At 39.4% G+C, this 16924-nt stretch overlaps 1 protein-coding gene and 1 long non-coding RNA gene across 2 annotated transcripts in view; both read left to right on the forward strand.

Annotated features, from left to right (window-relative positions):
* The window catches only part of LOC148127996 (low-density lipoprotein receptor-related protein 1B-like), a 363162-nt gene that overhangs the window by 33641 nt on the left and 312597 nt on the right, over positions 1 to 16924 (forward strand). The gene's annotated exons all lie outside the window — the stretch shown is intronic.
* Positions 12628 to 14066, forward strand: LOC148127997 (uncharacterized). The gene is made up of 2 exons (XR_015740789.1): positions 12628 to 12765; positions 13679 to 14066. It is a non-coding gene; the product is annotated as an uncharacterized LOC148127997 (long non-coding RNA).

Genomic DNA, 16924 nt, shown 5'->3' on the forward strand with positions numbered 1-16924 from the left:
TTGGTTTCAGAAAAAAACCATCCTGTAATCTGCAACTCTTACACTACAAAAACATATGGACTAGACCAGTGGTCCCCAACCTTTTTTGTACCAGGGACCAGTTTCACGCAGAAACACTTTTTCAAGGACCGGGGGGGGAGAGACACTTTTTCAAGGAGGGGGGGAGGGGGAGGAGTCCGAGTTTGGTGGTTTGCTTGCAGACGTTTCATTACCTGACTAGATAACATCTGATGTTGTTACGTAGTCGGGTAATAAAACGTCTGCCAGCAAACCACCAAGTTCAGGGAGGCTCAGGACAAGTCCCTGCAGGATGGCTGAGAAGCCCCGCCTCTCAGCCCTGCCTCCCTCAGCCTCATCCCTCAGGTGTCTGCCTCGTTCCTCTCTCAGTCGCTCTCTCGCTCCTCCACCAGCCCAGGGAGAAACTGCTTCAAAGAAGCCAGCAGGGTGGCTTTTCCTGTCGGTGCAGCTCCTCCAAAGCACCCGTTCACCCCCACCCCGCCGCCCGCGGTTCAATCCAGTGCTCCGTTCTGCCTGCCTGCCTGCCTGCCTGTCTTTGTTTCTGGTTGTTTGGAGCAGCTTCGGCTGAGTAAAAGAGGCGAATAGTTATTATTCTCAGTCAAAGCTACTCCAAAACAACCAGAAATGAAGGCAGGCAGGCAGGCAGAACGGAGCACTGGATTAAACCGCGGGTGGCAGGGTGGGGGTGAACGGGTGCTTCGGAGGAGCTGCGCCGACAGGAAAAGCCACCCTGCCGGCTTCTTTGAAGCAGTTTCTTCCTGGGCTGGTGGAGGAGCGAGAGAGTGACTGAAGAGAGGAATGAGGCGGGAGGAAACCGAAGCCGCTGAGTCGGAGAGCAGGACAGGCTTTGGTTGCTTCCTCCCTCCCCTTCTTTCATTTGTGTCCTTGATCCCTGATCCCAGCAGCATTCACCAAAGGCGAAGAAAGCCGCCATTTTTATTTTATTTTTATTTTCTTTGCAGCCCGGTACCAAATGATCCATGGACCGGGACCAGTCTGCGGCCCGGTGGTTGGGGACCCCTGGACTAGACAACTCAATCATGGCAAAGCAATAGACACAATTTCCATAGACTTCTATAAAGACTTTGATTCAGTGGTACATGACAAACTACTCCTAAAACTAAAATCTCATGGTATCTCTGAACACCCTCATAACTGGATAGAAGTATTCCTGTCAAACAAGACAACAAATGGTCAAAATTGGGAGCGTCCTATCAAATTCTATACCTGTCAACAGTAGTATCCCCCAAGGCAGTGTTCTAGGACCAACTCTCTTCATACTCTACATAAATGACCTCTGTGATCATATCAAGAGCAACTGCATTCTCTTTGCTGATGATGTAAAGCTATTCAACACCACTGACAATACTGCTATCCTTCAAAAAGATCTTGACTGTGTATCAGAATGGTCAAACAAATGGCAACTTCAAATCTCAACAAATAAATGCTCTGTATTACATATTGGCAAAAAAATCAGAAAATAAAATATAAGCTGAATAGTCAAAACCTTGTTGATGATTCAAACTCTGTCAAGGACCTTGGAGTACTCATCTCTAAGTGCTAGAGCCTTCGGTCCGAACTAAGTATAGTATATAAAATTGTATATTGCAATGTCCTACCTGTCAATGAATACTTCAGTTTCAACTATAACAATACAAGAGCACACAATAGATACAAACTCAAGGTAAACTGCACCAAACTTGATTGCAGGAAATACGACTTCAGCAACAGAGTGGTCAGTGTCTGGAATATTCTACCTGACTCTGTGGTTTCTTCTCCAAACCCCAAAAACTTTAACCTTAGACTGTCTACTATTGACCTCACCCCTTTCCTAAGAGGTCTGCAAAGGCCATGCATAAGCGCACCAATGTGTCTACCATCCCTGTCCTATTGCTTCTTTTTATTTTTCTTATATGTATCCATTTCATGTATTCATAACTATGTTTGTACTTATACCTATTATCTTATAATCTCTTGACAAAATAAATAAAATAAAAAATAAATATAAAAATGAGACAGCCATGCTAGAAAGGAAATGCTGGCAGGATAGGGGAGGCGAAACCAAAATGATAAAGGATAAAGCTAGGGTGAGTCATAGCCTCTGCAATTCTTGAAACTCATTGTTATCAGTCAGAAAATTAATAATAATAATAAAACTGTGTTCACTTTCGTTGGGTTCCATTGGGGTATCCAAAAGAGTGGTGTGTATGTCTGTTCGCATCTGCCATTTTGACTCCCCCCCGCTTCAGATATCGTTAAACTGGGGACTACAATAATTATCTTATTGGGGAAAAATGGTAAATACTCCCACTGCTTAATTATAAAAATATTTAACTTTGTCAGTTGTAGTTTAGGCGTGGCATTTTTAGTTTCCTTTTGCCTTCCACAATGTTCTTCTTTTCCTTTTTTTTTTTCCTCCAGTGGTCCCTCTAAATATTGTTCTTCAAATTTTCTCTTATTTCCTTGATCAATTTCTCTTCCAACCTTGCTTTCTTAGGTTTTTGTTTTATCGACTATAAGTTCTGTTCCTCATTGGAAGCATTACAGTACATGCAATAAGATTCCTGTCCCAGATATTTGAAACTAGCTGATAACCCGGCATTGTCTGGGTGTTTATTTATCCTAATCCTGTATTACACAGGAAAAGCCCTGATTTCGGTGACCCAGAACAAATGTAATTTGTAATGTTGGATATTACCCATTACCAGAGCGATCCCCCTTGTGGAGTACTGTGAAGCCGTTACCATGGCAACTCCACAGCACTGAACAGTAGAAGCCATTTTAAGGTAGTATAGTAGAAGCCATTTGAAGGTACAATAGGCTGTATCTTAAGAACACCCCCCCCCCAAGGGGTGTTATGGGTGTCTTATCCCCACAGTATTTTTTTTTCCAGAGAGTAAGTAATCTGTGGTTGAAATTGCTCGAGGCGTTCCAAAGTTATGCTGATATACAGTATATATGATAACTCAGGTAGTATGACTGCTGGGTTTTCTAAAAATCAAGAAAATAACTGGAACACAGGTAGAAGAAAGTTCCAAATGTTTGCAAACTTCTTCCAAGTTATATGGCAAATCAACGGATTAACTCCAATATATGGAGTTAATGTGGCAGATCTTAAGAAGAATCCCCTGATTCTAATTAGATATGATTTCTTCAAAGTGCTGCTTAACATTTTTAGGTTCTGGGGAAATAACTAACTAACCTATATGCCTTTCTTCATAGGCATCAACATAATTTACTTGAAAATGCATAATCCTTTGTACTGGATTTATGTAAATATCACTTGAAATTTCCCAAGTCAATGCCTTCTCTCTCATTTGCACTCTGTTAGAGAAATGAAATATATACAGATATTGGGGGAGAGGGAAATAATATTATTCACAGGAAAACAACTTTTGAATAGATACATTATATAATATCATATCAATCTATATAACAAATCAAATTAAATAAAAAAAACCCAAAACAAATATCTTTATTGCGTGCTTGACCAGCCTTTACAAGAAAACAGAGAAAAAGTTTGATGTAAAATTTCATTGTTAGGAAAGAGGGAAAATAGGACAATAAAATTACATAATTAACAAGCTTTATGCAGTTATATAATTTGGTGATAATATTTTGCCACCAAATATGTGAATGTTGGATTAGCATCCCTTAAAAGGTAATAAACATAAAATATATCAGTGTGATCAAATATTTAAATCATGTTTTCAACATTGTCTTAAGGGGGATACACACACATACACACACACACACACACAGAGAGAGAGAGAGAGTATGTATGGTATTCAGCTTTGTTGGGGTATTTTCCCACATCATTATAGTTGTGCTTTTAAAGTTGTAGCAACGTTTTGGCAGAATCTCATCTGCCATCATCAGGCTTCTGTATTGTGTTCATCTGTGAGTCAGGCTTTCACAGCCATTTCTGTTTTAAATTTGGTGCTAGCCTACTGCTGTGTTAGAATGTTTTTTTCTTCATCCTGATTGGTTAGGAGTCTTGGTCTGTGTTTATTGGTCTTGGAGTTTGCTGTGTTCTGCTTGATTGGTGTTTCTAATATCTTCTGTCTGTTTTGTAGCATTTTTTTGTCTTGATTGGCTGGCAACATTGTTTTTTTGCTGTATTGGAGGCTTTTAGTGCGGCTTGGCTTCGAGTAAATGGACAGCTATCATTTATTAGGAAGCTAGGTTTCATTTGGGTGCCTGGTTGGGGTGTGTTTGAGCTGGAGGTATCGGGGGGTGTCTGTTTGTGCCCAGGTGTTTGCCTGGCCTGTGGTGTGGAGATTTGTTTGTTTGTGAGTGCGGGCTTCCAGATAATTGACAGCCTGGTGGAGTCATCTCTTCTATTCATGCTTTCAGGGCTTTTTTCAACCTCTATGGCTTCTCTGATAATTCTGTAGCTGGGGTTTTCTATAGTGGCTAGGGTTTTGGTGCCATTGAAGTTGATGCTATGACCTGTGGCTTTCATGTGTTGGACTAATGAGGAAGTGTGTTCCAGCTTTTTTACTGCATTTTTGTGTTCATTCAGGTGGGTCCTTATTCTTCTATTGGTCTGTCCAATGTATGTGGCTGGGCACGATGCACAGGGGACTTCGTATATGCCTTGGTTTTCCAGGTCAATTTTATCTTTGGGGTTTCTAAGGATGGCTGCTATTTTTCTGTCTGTTTTGAAGGCAGTCTTGATGTGATGCCTGCGTAGTATCTTACTGATTTTGTCTGTAGTACCTCTTATGTAGGGCAGGACAGCTGTTCCATAGGTCTGTTTATCTTCTAGGTCTCCTTTATGTCTCAGTGTGTTTTTGTGGATCAAGCCAGTGATTTTGCTTTTGTGGAAGCTGTTGGCTGTCAGTACTTTAGTCAGGGTGCATAGTTCAGTCTTTATGTGTGTCTTGTCTGCCAGGCGTTTGGTTCTGGCAATTAGTATTTTAGCCACAGAGTTTATCTGTGCTGGGTGGTGGTGAGATTGGGCGTTGAGGTAGCAGTTGGTGTGTGTTTTCTTCTGGTATATGGTGTGTCCTAGTGTACCATCTGTTTTTTTTTTGTAGATTAGTACATCTAGGAATGGTAGTTGTTTGTTTGTTTCCATTTCCATGGTGAATTTGATTTTTGGATGTGTGCTGTTTAGGTGTGTTAGGAAATTGTTTAGGTTTTCTTTTCCATGGGGCCAAATAAATGTGTCATCGATGTATCTTAGCCATAGCTTGGGTCTGTGGGTGGCATTGGCTAGGGCTCTGGATTCAAATTCTTCCATGAACAGGTTTTCAATGATGGGTGACAGTGGTGATCTCATAGGGGCTCCTTCAATTTGCCTGTATCTTTGTCCTTTGTATATGAAATATATGTTGGTTAAGCAGTGTTCTGCTAGTTCCATGAGGTGTTTGGGTGGTTGGTATTTATTTTTGATGATTTCTAGGGTTTCTTTTATCGGGACTTGAGTGAATAGTGAAACCATGTTAAAACTTACAAGCAGATATTTTTGTTCCACATGTAGATCTTTGATCATTTCCAAGAGGTGGTATGAGTTTTGTACATGTGAAGCTGCTGCTTCAGCATGGAACTGTAGCTGCTTTGCTAGGTATTTGGCTAGGTTTTGTAGTGGTGCTCCTCTGGAGCGGACTATGGGTCTGAGAGGTATGCCTTCTTTGTGTATTTTGGGGAGACCATATAGTTTGGGGCATCTGGAAGATTTTTCTCTTGGGATGATCTTCTGTTGGATCTCTTTGCTCATGTTGCTGGTTATGATTTTCTTCCTGGTTATTTTTTCCAGATATGTGATTGGGTCTGTGTTTATGGGTTTGTATGTGGAGTCTTGGAGTAGGTCTGTCAATTTTGTTTCGTAGTCTTTTCTATCCATTACTACTGTGGCATTACCTTTATCTGCTGGAAGTATGATTATGCTGCTGTCGTTCCTTAGGGCTTGCAGGGCTTTTAGTTCCTCTTTGTGTAAGTTGCTTTTGGGTGGTTTGCTTGTGCATAGGATGTTAGTGACTTGGTGTCTTATTCTATCAGCTTCATCTGTATTTAATTTAGTTAAGCTGGATTCTACTGCACATATGATGGATTCTGTGGGGATTTTTTGGGGTGCTATAGCATAATTGAATCCTTTGGTTAGGACATCTATTTCTGTTTTGGAGAGTTCTCTGTTGGAAACGTTGTATACTAATTGTTTCAGGTGTTGTTGTGAGTTCTTGGGGGGTTTCTTGTCATGTTCTAATTTCTTTAGTTGCTATAACTTTAAAAGCACAACTATAATGATCTGGGAAAATACCCGAACAAAGTTGAATACCATACATATAGATACCCGTGAAAACTTAAGAAAACACATATATACAGTATATATATGTGTGTGTGTGTGTGTGTGTGTGTGTGTGTGTTTTCGTAGATTTTCACGGTACAGGTATGCAGGTCCTGGCATGTTTGGATCTTTTCCTATGTAAGATTGAGAGTATCTTTGCAATGTTTCAACAAGATCCCACTCGCCATCTTCAGGCTGGTGCTTTCGGCTTCATGCGAAAGATGGTGAATGGGACCTTGTTGAAACATCGTCAAGATACTCTCAATCTTACATGGGAAAAGACCTGAACATGCCAACGCCTGCATATATATCTCCCTAACCATAAAGCCTACAAACTTGAAATTTTGCACTTATGTTCCTCTTGGCTTCTAGATGCTCACTAAGAAAGGATTTTTCGAAATGACCATCAGAGCATTAGTATTTTGTATATTATTATTAACACTCTTTGATTCTAAGGAGTTCTACTCCGCCTCCCCACCTGAAAAGAAATCTGTTCCAAATGCAAAACACCAGGAGAGGAGTTTCAGTTTCAGAGCAGCAATCAGCTTTAGTTCAGAACAGTTGAGCTAAGCTACGCTCAGGCTCTTGTCTCCTTCTTGCTCACACAGCAAATACTATTTCAGTTTCCAAACAGCCCTCAACTCTCTCACACACTGACAGGATGCTAGCCAGATGAATACTGATGGATGCTGGTATGCAGAAGCAGAAATTTTTTTCCCCTTATTTTCCTCCCCCCAAACTAAGCCTAACCAAGTTTCGTGGCGAAGCATGGCTATCGAGCTAGTTTTTTAATAAAACTGATTGAACTTTTTCTCAACATTCTGGTATGTCAAAAGTTGTCCAAATGAACTTAGTAAAATTTATCTTTGAACCTGATTTCTCTAAATGTATATAACCAGTTCTATTCCTTCAAAAAAAAGTACATCAATAATTCTTTTCTTTAAAAGAAAGGGAAAACAGCACACATTGTCAACTTCACACCTACTTGTGAAGTGTGAAATTTCTGGGGTGCATTATTTATTTAAGTTTGGTTCCCTTTGGAGACAGAAGCCTGGAGGTTTATGGAATTTTACAGAATTTATTTTTTACTTACAAGTAGACAAGCTGTTTATAAATGAATATATAGCTTAATAATAAAGAGCCAAATGATTATAATAACATAGACATCTCTCTGTCTCTCTTCTTCCCTCCTATACTTATTTTTCTTTTCATAAATAACATGCAGCTCCTTCCCATTTAAGAGGACTTTATATATCTTTATATATCTGCCTGTCATTTATCCCTTTGGGGGCAATTCCACACTGCATTTTAGACTTTTTTTCCCTCCTTTGCTGCCTTTGGCTGTTTCTTAAGTCAATCTCAGAAACAAGAAATTTCAGTCTGGATGGCAGTGGGTTGACAACAGGACCGTGGTAGTGTTCAGTCTGGATTACAGCCATCAGAAGACCACATCGGTTCTTCCGGTGGGTAGCTGGAACCAATTTGCACTGGCTTATGACAGCTGATTGTTAACTTTTCTGGAATTTTGCAAGTTGATTGACAGAAGAGGTGAGTTTCAGTACCTAGCATACCAATCAGCTGTTCAGCAGGATAGCAGTACACCAGCAGCAATGGAGGCAACATGGCAAGTTGTTTTATTGCTTGTTTTTTTCAAATAATTGATTAAATGTTAAAATTGTACAAATAAAAGCTACAAAGTACAAAATATAAAGGAATAGAAATTTTTAAAAAAGAGAAGAAAAGAAAAAAGAAAGAAAACAACATAATATAAAAGAAAACAAAATAAGAATAGAACAACAAAAAAGAAATGTAAATAACTTACCCCTTAGTCTCAATAAGTCTAAGCAATTTTAATAACTTAACAGTTTCTCTTAAAATACAATAATTTCTTCTTCCCATATCACATCTCTTAACTATAGGTAAATCCTTAAAAGCTCATCATTCAGTCTTGGTCAGCAAAAATCCGTTAAGGCTTTCCAGAAATAACAACAATGATTTTAACCTTGGCCAGATAGATCAATTTTATATTCCTTCCCTTTACTTTTACCAATCTTGATCTTTAATCCCTTCAAATAATGTCCTAGAAGTAGAATTCTTTAATTTTTTTTATTTTTTGTCCCTTTCAACCAGATCTTTCAAAACTTTGACAGGTCTCCTTTGTAAATCTAATATAGAGAAATTATCCAAATCACACTCCTGGTTGGCTATATGTCCCTTTTAATTATCAATGTCAATTATTTCCATTTTTATATATAACATTTCATCTTTTTCCAGATCATTCCTGTAGCCTGTCATTTTCAAATCCACATTAAAAACTATTTTGGTCTTATTCAATAGAACTTGTTCCTCTGCCACAACGTTATTTGTACTGGCATTCTTAAAATTAACATTTGAGCCAATTGTTCTCATATATTCTTCAAAGTTAAGGTATTGCGCTGTATTCTATATTAATAAGGTGTTTTTCTCCATTAATTGTAATTTTCTTTTTATTTTCTTCTAGCGTCCAACCTTCAAATTCTATCTTTTGACATCATTTTCTTCTCAGGATTCAAAACACAATCTATTTTCCCATGGGAAAGATTCATTTATTGAAACTCAAAATCCCATTTCAAATACTTCTAGACCTTTTATCCATTTAAAACTATCCAAAAACAATATTCTAATGACGTTTTTGCTATTCATTTCCCCAGATTGCTAAATCCTTAACACTTCAAATTGCTTTTCCTGAGTATTAAAGGAAATTCACCCAGTGAATGCCAGTAATTCAAAAGTAATTTCAAAAGTGATTAAGAAATAAGACTTGAATGATTTTTGTTTCCATTTGGACTATATCACAGTTGTGGGCCTAGAAGGAATCATTTGACTTCGTAGTATTCCACTCCTTGGCCAATCACAAAAAAAGTTAATTCTATGGTCTATTTTGAAGGAGTACCTGTCCAGATTACATGTGGGCAATCCCACAATCTCTATTTGCTCCAGAGAGATTTAATCAGCCAGGATTCATCCCAGGACACTGATCTTCACCATTATGCAATATGTCATCACTGCTCCTTCAGGGATGCCTAGATTTCCATGTCCTCACTAAAAGTCCCTGGTGGGGCACATCCTTAAACATTTATGAACTGATACCGTTGGTTCTTTCCCTGTTTTTAACACTTCAGATCCAGGGCAGGGTGACCTGAGTTCTGTGGAAAATGTACCAGTGATTGTGTTTTCCTTTCAGAGGCTGTTCTTTCCCCATTAATCTTTGTGATTTTCTTTGGTATCCCAGCTATTTGCACACATGAATGCATTCATCCCTGCTTCCCACATTATCTCATTTGACAATAAAGTAGATCTTTTGTTTCTTTTTTCTTTTTGGCACCATTGTTGCTCTAATAATCGAAACAATAGGAGAACAAGTTGTTGTTTTGTTCAAACATTCCTCTGTAAAACTATGGAAACTTGGTGGCAAGGAAAAAAATCTAATAACTCAGATTCAGAGAAACAGTAAGAAGAGGTGCTTTGCTCTGCAAATTAAAGATATTTAAAAAATTAGGAAAGGGAAGGGAAGATTTGCACAACTGTGAGAAAACAGCAGGAACATGCTTCACACATCCTGGGCAAGAAATAAAGATACAGCCTACTGGGAGTTGTAAGAGGTGAACAACATCATGAACTTCTTGAGTTGAGGATAGTTCACTGACTTAATGGACCATTACTGGATCAACTTCAGGATTATAAAATTTATGACCATCTGAGAACATATCAGCAAGCCAGGTCAGGATGAAATAGCTGCTCAGGGAAATGAACAGCCACTGGAGGTGAGGGGTGTGTGAAGGTACTACAGCTAATCAGAGCTGGGACTGCTACTAGAATGGAATGAAGCACTGAAGGCTATCTGTACTAGAGGTTTTAAGATTGCTTAGGTTGAATCACAACTGTTTAAAATCAAAATTGGGAAGCATGCACATCTGAGATGGTTTGGGATGGGAGCAATTAAATTTCAACCATTCCTGCACTCAAGAAGCAGTGGGTGATCTGTATTGGCAAAAGGCCAAGCAGGAAGTATGATTCTTTTCTTAGATCCTATGAAGAGATCATTGGTACTCTACTTAAGCAGCATGCCTTTGTAAAATTTAAAACTTTAGATAGTTACTGCCTGTGATCCTGATAGCATATTCACAGAAATCTGATAGAAACCCCATAAAAATAAAATATAGCTACAGTAACCTTAAAAGTATACAAGATCATTAAATGCCACTTGAATGGAATTATTTATCATTTCTAAAAGGTCAAACTTAAACCTAGATAAATGGCTTGAGGTTTTAGGTCAAAGCTAAAGCTAAATAAAAATACATACATACTACCAAATTTACTTTCTGGTTTATAGGAATGTAGTAATAGGTATGAAATCTTTCTCTTTTCTTCTTGCTATTATTAAAATCTTTGTGCATCAAAAAATATACTTTGCTTTTGGTCCATGGATTTTGCAATGCCAGTCTGAAGAATTCTTGCCAAATATAGGATTCTTTTTCAATACAAGTAAAAATCACATTCTCCATCGCAAAACACATACCTCAGTTTTAACAGCTTGAGAAGATCTGAGTTATCATTGCATACCTCTGATTGAAGTGTACATCAGCCTCCAATTTATCTCTCACAATAATATTCTGGAACTAGAAATGGCTAAACCTGGCTGTGTTGATTTCTCACATACCTGTTGGAGGCCTCAGGACACTTTCTCAATTCTCTGCATGCTTGAATTCATGACCTCAATCCCTCACCCTGCTGCACTGAAGGATAAGTCTGGATACAAATTCTACCCATAATCATGTACGTGAAAAGAGAAACTTTGATGTTATCGGACTATCTGCCTTATCAAGGTCCATAACAGATGAGAATGATTATACAGAGCTCAAGTAAGCATGAGGACAAGTCTATTTAAAAGAGTGATTAAAAATCTATATACATTTCACCCCCGACAAGAATAGCAAGAATGTTCAAGAATAAATCTGAAAAATGCTGGAAATGTCATCAGATACCTGGCTCATATTACCATATGTGGTGGACTTGTGAGGACGCTAGAAAATATTGGACTAAAATTCGCATGTGGTTGGAAAAAATGACAAAGAAACACATAGACTTGAAACCAGAGATCTTTTTATTGGGAATCGTACCTGATACATACAGTAAAGATTGTAAATGTATTAACAGCGGCTAGGATTGTATTTGCTAAAAACTAGAAAAATGAGAAAATACCATCGCAGGAAGAAATTATTAAGAAAATATTGGAATGTGCTGAAATGAGTAGATTGACATTTGAAATTAGAGAACAAGAGGATAAACAATTTTATAAAATTTGGGATCTTTTCTATCAATGGTTAAATAATAAAATATAATAATAGAATATCTAGAATTCTAGGAAAAAATGAATATATAAAGATATATTTCTTTTCTTTTTTTGATATCATATCTATAAAAATGTTTTTAGGATAGATTTGGTATGATTACATGATTTGTTATAAAATAAACTAAGTAAATTATAGTTATCTCGCAAAGTATGAATATGAGTTATTATGTAATGTACCGTATATACTCGAGTATAAGCCGAGTTTTTCAGCACATTTTTTGTGCTGAAAAAAACCCCCTCGTCTTATACTCGAGTGAGATTCCCCTCTGGAAAAAAAAATGGTGTGGAGCTCCGGAGCTGGGCAGCCGCTTCCCTGCTTCCGTGTTTCCTTTGCAACTTGTAAGCATGGGGGTGATCGGAAGCAGAAAAGTTCTTGCATGAGGATATATTGTTTTTTTGTTTTTTTAACTGTTTTTAGGGGGGGGAAAGACCCACCATCATGTGAGAATGCTCAGACACGAAATCTATCTGCCCGAAAATAAGTGTGTGGGGGGGAGCGGGGAAGGATTTTAACAGAGGGAAGATGTAGGGAGAAGGCAAAAGCGACGGAAGATCCTTCACGGGAAACTGAGGGGGAGACTAACCCTTGGTCCAGATGAGCCCCCTTCCCCACCCCTAAGGAAGCAGAGGCAGCCAGCAAGGGCAGGCAAGCCCCACTTTGCGGACTCCGTCCATCCTCGCTCCCACCCACCCACCCACCCAAAGCCACAAAGTCCCCCAATCGCACAGCCCAGAATCGCCCTCCCCTCAGGGGGCAGAACGACGCCTGGTCTTTCCCGAGACAAGAAGCTCCGCCGTGCAATGAAAGCACCCTGGCTCTAGGCTCACTGGCTCAGAAAACAACGCGAGCCGAGGTGGCTTCGGCTCTGCTTGGCTTCGTTTCCTCAGCCCCAGCTGCTTTCAGTCCGCTTGGGAGGAAGAGGAGGTGGTGGCGGCGGCTCACGTTGTTTTCTGAGCTCTAGGCTCTAGGCTCGCAGGCTCAGAAAACGCGAGCCGAGGTGGCTCGGCTCCGCTTGGCTTGTTTCCTCAGCCCCAGCTGCTTTCAGTCCGCTCAGGAGGAGGGGTAGGAGGTGGTGGTGGTGGCTCGCGTTGTTTTCTGAGCTCTGGCTCTGGGCTCATGGGCTCAGAAAACAACGCGAGCCGCCACCACCACCTCCTCCTCCTCCCGAGCAGACTGAAAGCAGCTGGGGCTGAGGAAATGAAGCCAAGCAGAGCTGAAGCCACCTTGGCTCGCGTTGTTTTCTGAGCCTGCGAGCCTAGAGCCAGGGCCTTTCATTGCAGGGCGGGGCTTCTTGTCTCGGGAAATGCCAGGTGTCGTTGCTGCCCCCAGAGGGGAGGGCGATTTGGGCTGCACAATTGGGGGACTTCGTGGCTTTGGGTGGGTGGGTGGGTGGGAGAGAGGACATTGACTTTAAGCGCTGCCGACCGAGTGTTTCACAAATAACAGTGGGACCTCCGTCCACCACCAGCCCTCCCTCTTTTGCCTCCTTCCTTTTGATCAATCAGGTTTTCCCAGTATTTGCTCACAGCTGCGTTTTCTCTTCTGCCGTGCTAGGCATTGAACGTGAGGATTTCTGATTCCCCTTACATGCGTGTGGCTATGCCGCGGGGCGTTTTCTTCCAAACGCCCCATGGGCAGAGAACATTGACTTTCATAATAGTGAGATCATTTCCCAAATTAATTGATTCACTAACCCAAAAAAAGAAGATGATGATGACAGTGGGAGGCAGGAGTCACTCTCTCCCTTGCAAGCCCCCAGTGCCCGGGGCTGGCGAAAAAAGCAAGAGCCGTTCTTATGATCTCTCTCTCTCTCTCTCTCTCCCCATAATACATTCAAGCCCTTTCCAGCACGTGCGATCCGCCCCCGCCGCTTTGCACTTTGCAAATGCAAAACCCCAGGATTTTGCATTTGCAAGGTGCAAAGCGGCAGCGGCGGATCGCGCGTGCTGGAAAGGGCTTGAATGTATTATGGGAGAGAGAGAGAGAGAGAGAGAGATCATAAGAACGGCTCTTGCTTTTTTCTCGCAAGGGAGAGAGTGACTCCTGCCTCCCACTGTCATCATCATCTTCTTCTTTTGGGTTAGTGAATCAATTAAACCTTTCATGATAGTGAGATCATTTCCCAAATTTCCCTTAAATCAGGGAAGAAATCAGAAACAAACCTTTGGACTGAGAATAAGCCTGTTCCTATGATGCCATTTTTGTTCACTGCAGTGTGAAAAGCGTGAAAAAACACACTTCTTTTTCTTCATCTTCTTGTTCCCTATTTACTGGTCTCTTTCAAAGAGGAAATTGTGAACATCAAACTTATTCTCAACTGTCCTAGTGAAAGTTTTTATTGGTATCTATTTTTATTTTTGAAATTTACCAGTAGCTGCTGCATTTCCCACCCTAGGCTTATACTCGAGTCAATAAGTTTTCCCAGTTTTTTGTGGTAAAATTAGGTGCCTTGGCTTATATTCGGGTTGACTTATACTCGAGTATATATGGTAACTGTAATTGAGACTACAAAAGGGATGCACAAAAAAATGGTAAACCAACCGACACACTGCTTGTATATTTATGAAAGAAAGCTGGATGTTTTTATGTTTTTTTTGTTTTGTTTGTCTTTAAAAACCAATAAAATTGTTTAAAAAAAAATCTATATACATTTCTGTGGAGTTTCTTCTTCCTGGTTTTTATACCTTGTACATTTTCTTTAAAATAAAACATGCTTGGAGTTATTTTTACAAACATATGCTTTTAATTGCTTTTGTGCTAATATAAAAAGATCTGAATGTATTTTTGATTGGACATGTCAAATGTTGAAGGATAACTGTACTTCAGTTAGCTCTTTAAAAGGCATAACATTTAGAAGAAAAAGGTTTCTCTCACTCCATCTTATATCTGCTGTTTCTTCAAGGCATTTATTTGTCATAGGACAAATCCTGCTTTCCTCTATTAGGAAGTGTGGTATTGTGGGTAAACAAAACATGAACAAACAAAAACTCTAAACACAATGTTGGTATCATACTCACAGAGAGCCAGCTTGGTGTAGAAGTTAATGCATCAGGATAGAAACTGAGAAACTATTAGTTCTAATTCCATCTGAGGAACAAAGCCATCTGAACAACTTTGGACCAAGCACTTTTTCTTAAGCATAAGAAGAAAAACAAAACAAAACAGCAAAGCACTTCTAAAAATTTTGCCAAGTAAACTGACTAGATTTTTCCTAGCAATCACCAGGCATCAAGACTGGCTTCTTCCAATTTTTCATTTAACAACTTGATAGCTATCAAAAGGGCCTAAATACAAATGCATTCCTTTGTAATAAAACAGAGGTGATCCTTATTTTACTGACCTCTGAAGGATGAAAGACTGTCAACCTTGAGCCTGGTGAGATTCGACCTGCCAAACTGCAGGCAGCCGGCAGCCAGCAGAAGTAGCCTGCAGTACTGCGTTCTAACCACTGCATCACCACCACTCAGCCATAGACTACATAACATCAGCAGTGCTAGAAGAGGGTGGGGTTTGCTTTCTGGAGCACTGATGATATTACCTAGTTGGTAATGAAATGTCTACAAGCAAACAACTAACCTCAGAGAGTATTAAGGACTCCATAATTTAAGGATGAGCTACAAATATTCTCTTCTATTGGAACTTCTTGCATAATAGTTGAAGGATATATAGCTGAACTTGGTTGCCTAATAGTCATTTCCTTGAAATACAAGTGTTTTAACTAAAATCAGGCAAATGGTCAAATGATTTGAAGATTTTGCATCTTTAGCATCAGACTGATGCTTTCAAGCATCCATGGTTTACCCAGAGAACTGACATATTTAGAAAGTACATAAGGAAAGAGGAAATTGTTGGTTAGAATATTGTTTACAAACCAAACCAAGCTAAAGGCTCTGTGGTAGTGCAGTGATTAGAATGCGATATTGCAGGCTAATTCTGCCAACCGCCAGGTGTTCAGTTCTGACCAGCTGAAGGCTGACTCAGCTTTCCATCCTTCTGAGAACAGTAAAATGAGGACCCAGATTGTTGGGGGAAATATGCTGATTCTGCAAACCATTTAGAGACGGCTGTAAAGCACTACGAAACAATATATAACTTTAAGTGTTATTGCTATTGCTAAACCCAAGCTGAACAAGCAGGTTTTTTTTAAAAAAGCATCATTCTTAACAAAACAATATATCAGTATTGATATATTCCACAGGGGTAACTTGGTACTCGACTGCTTCAAAACTCACCATTGAATTTGGTTCTCAATGCATTTTGACGTGAAAATGTTGTCCCACTACCTGTTTAGCACTTGACATGCTGCTACAGGAAGATGGGGAAGGTTGTGGGGATCAGACAGGAAGTCAGCCATGCTGAAAAGGTCACTAACATAGGAAAAGGGTTACGGCTGAACAAAGGGTTACATGGTAAGTCATGGGACTTGTTTGGGTCTCATCCTTTTTAGTACCTGTCACACCTCTCAGAATTAACATCGAATATTGTATTTTTTTTAACCCACTCTCAGAAAAGTTTATCATTTACTCTCAATTTTCAAATTAGAAATATAGCATAATATACTTATGCTTTTTTTTTTGAATACAGGAACCATGTAGGTGGGAGGATTAAAGAAATATAGAGATATATATATGGGCTGAAGTTTAATTTTTATTGACATTTATAACTTCCCTCTGAGGTTTAGGGGAAAATATGGAAACAAAATCAGCTCAGACAGTTACAAATGAGAAAATATTGCTCAGAGCAAAAAGAACACTGCAAAAACCAAGCTCCAAATTAAAAGGAAGTAAACAGAAGCTCAGTTTAGCTTGCAAGGCCTATTGATGGGGTGGGGAGGAGGAATGCAGCTTTTACTTAGTGCTTAATGGAGGTGTAAAAGAAAGAGAACCTTTTCAAAATGTCTGCTTGGAAACCTCATCAAAAATATATAAGCGAGATTTCTGTCTTTTACTCACAGTATAATTTGTAATCAATGTCCAAACCAGAAATGTCAGTCTAGAATCATAATGCTGCAATTTTTAGTCACTGTGCATAATTTAGCACAGCGTGATTCCTGAGATAGCTCACAATATCAAAGCATATTGGTTTTAGAGGATTTAACATTTGTATAGGGCGAACATACGATATCAATGTAGCATAATGACTTTAGTTCGAACTTTGGCAGTTCTCTTAAATTTAAGAATCAATTCAGAACAAGAATGCAGTACAATATACTTGAAGGAAA

The sequence above is a fragment of the Pseudonaja textilis genome, chromosome 1 (assembly GCF_049901715.1).
Source record: "Pseudonaja textilis isolate UNSWEBS1 chromosome 1, rPseTex1.2, whole genome shotgun sequence".
Classification (NCBI taxonomy): Eukaryota; Metazoa; Chordata; class Lepidosauria; order Squamata; family Elapidae; genus Pseudonaja; species Pseudonaja textilis.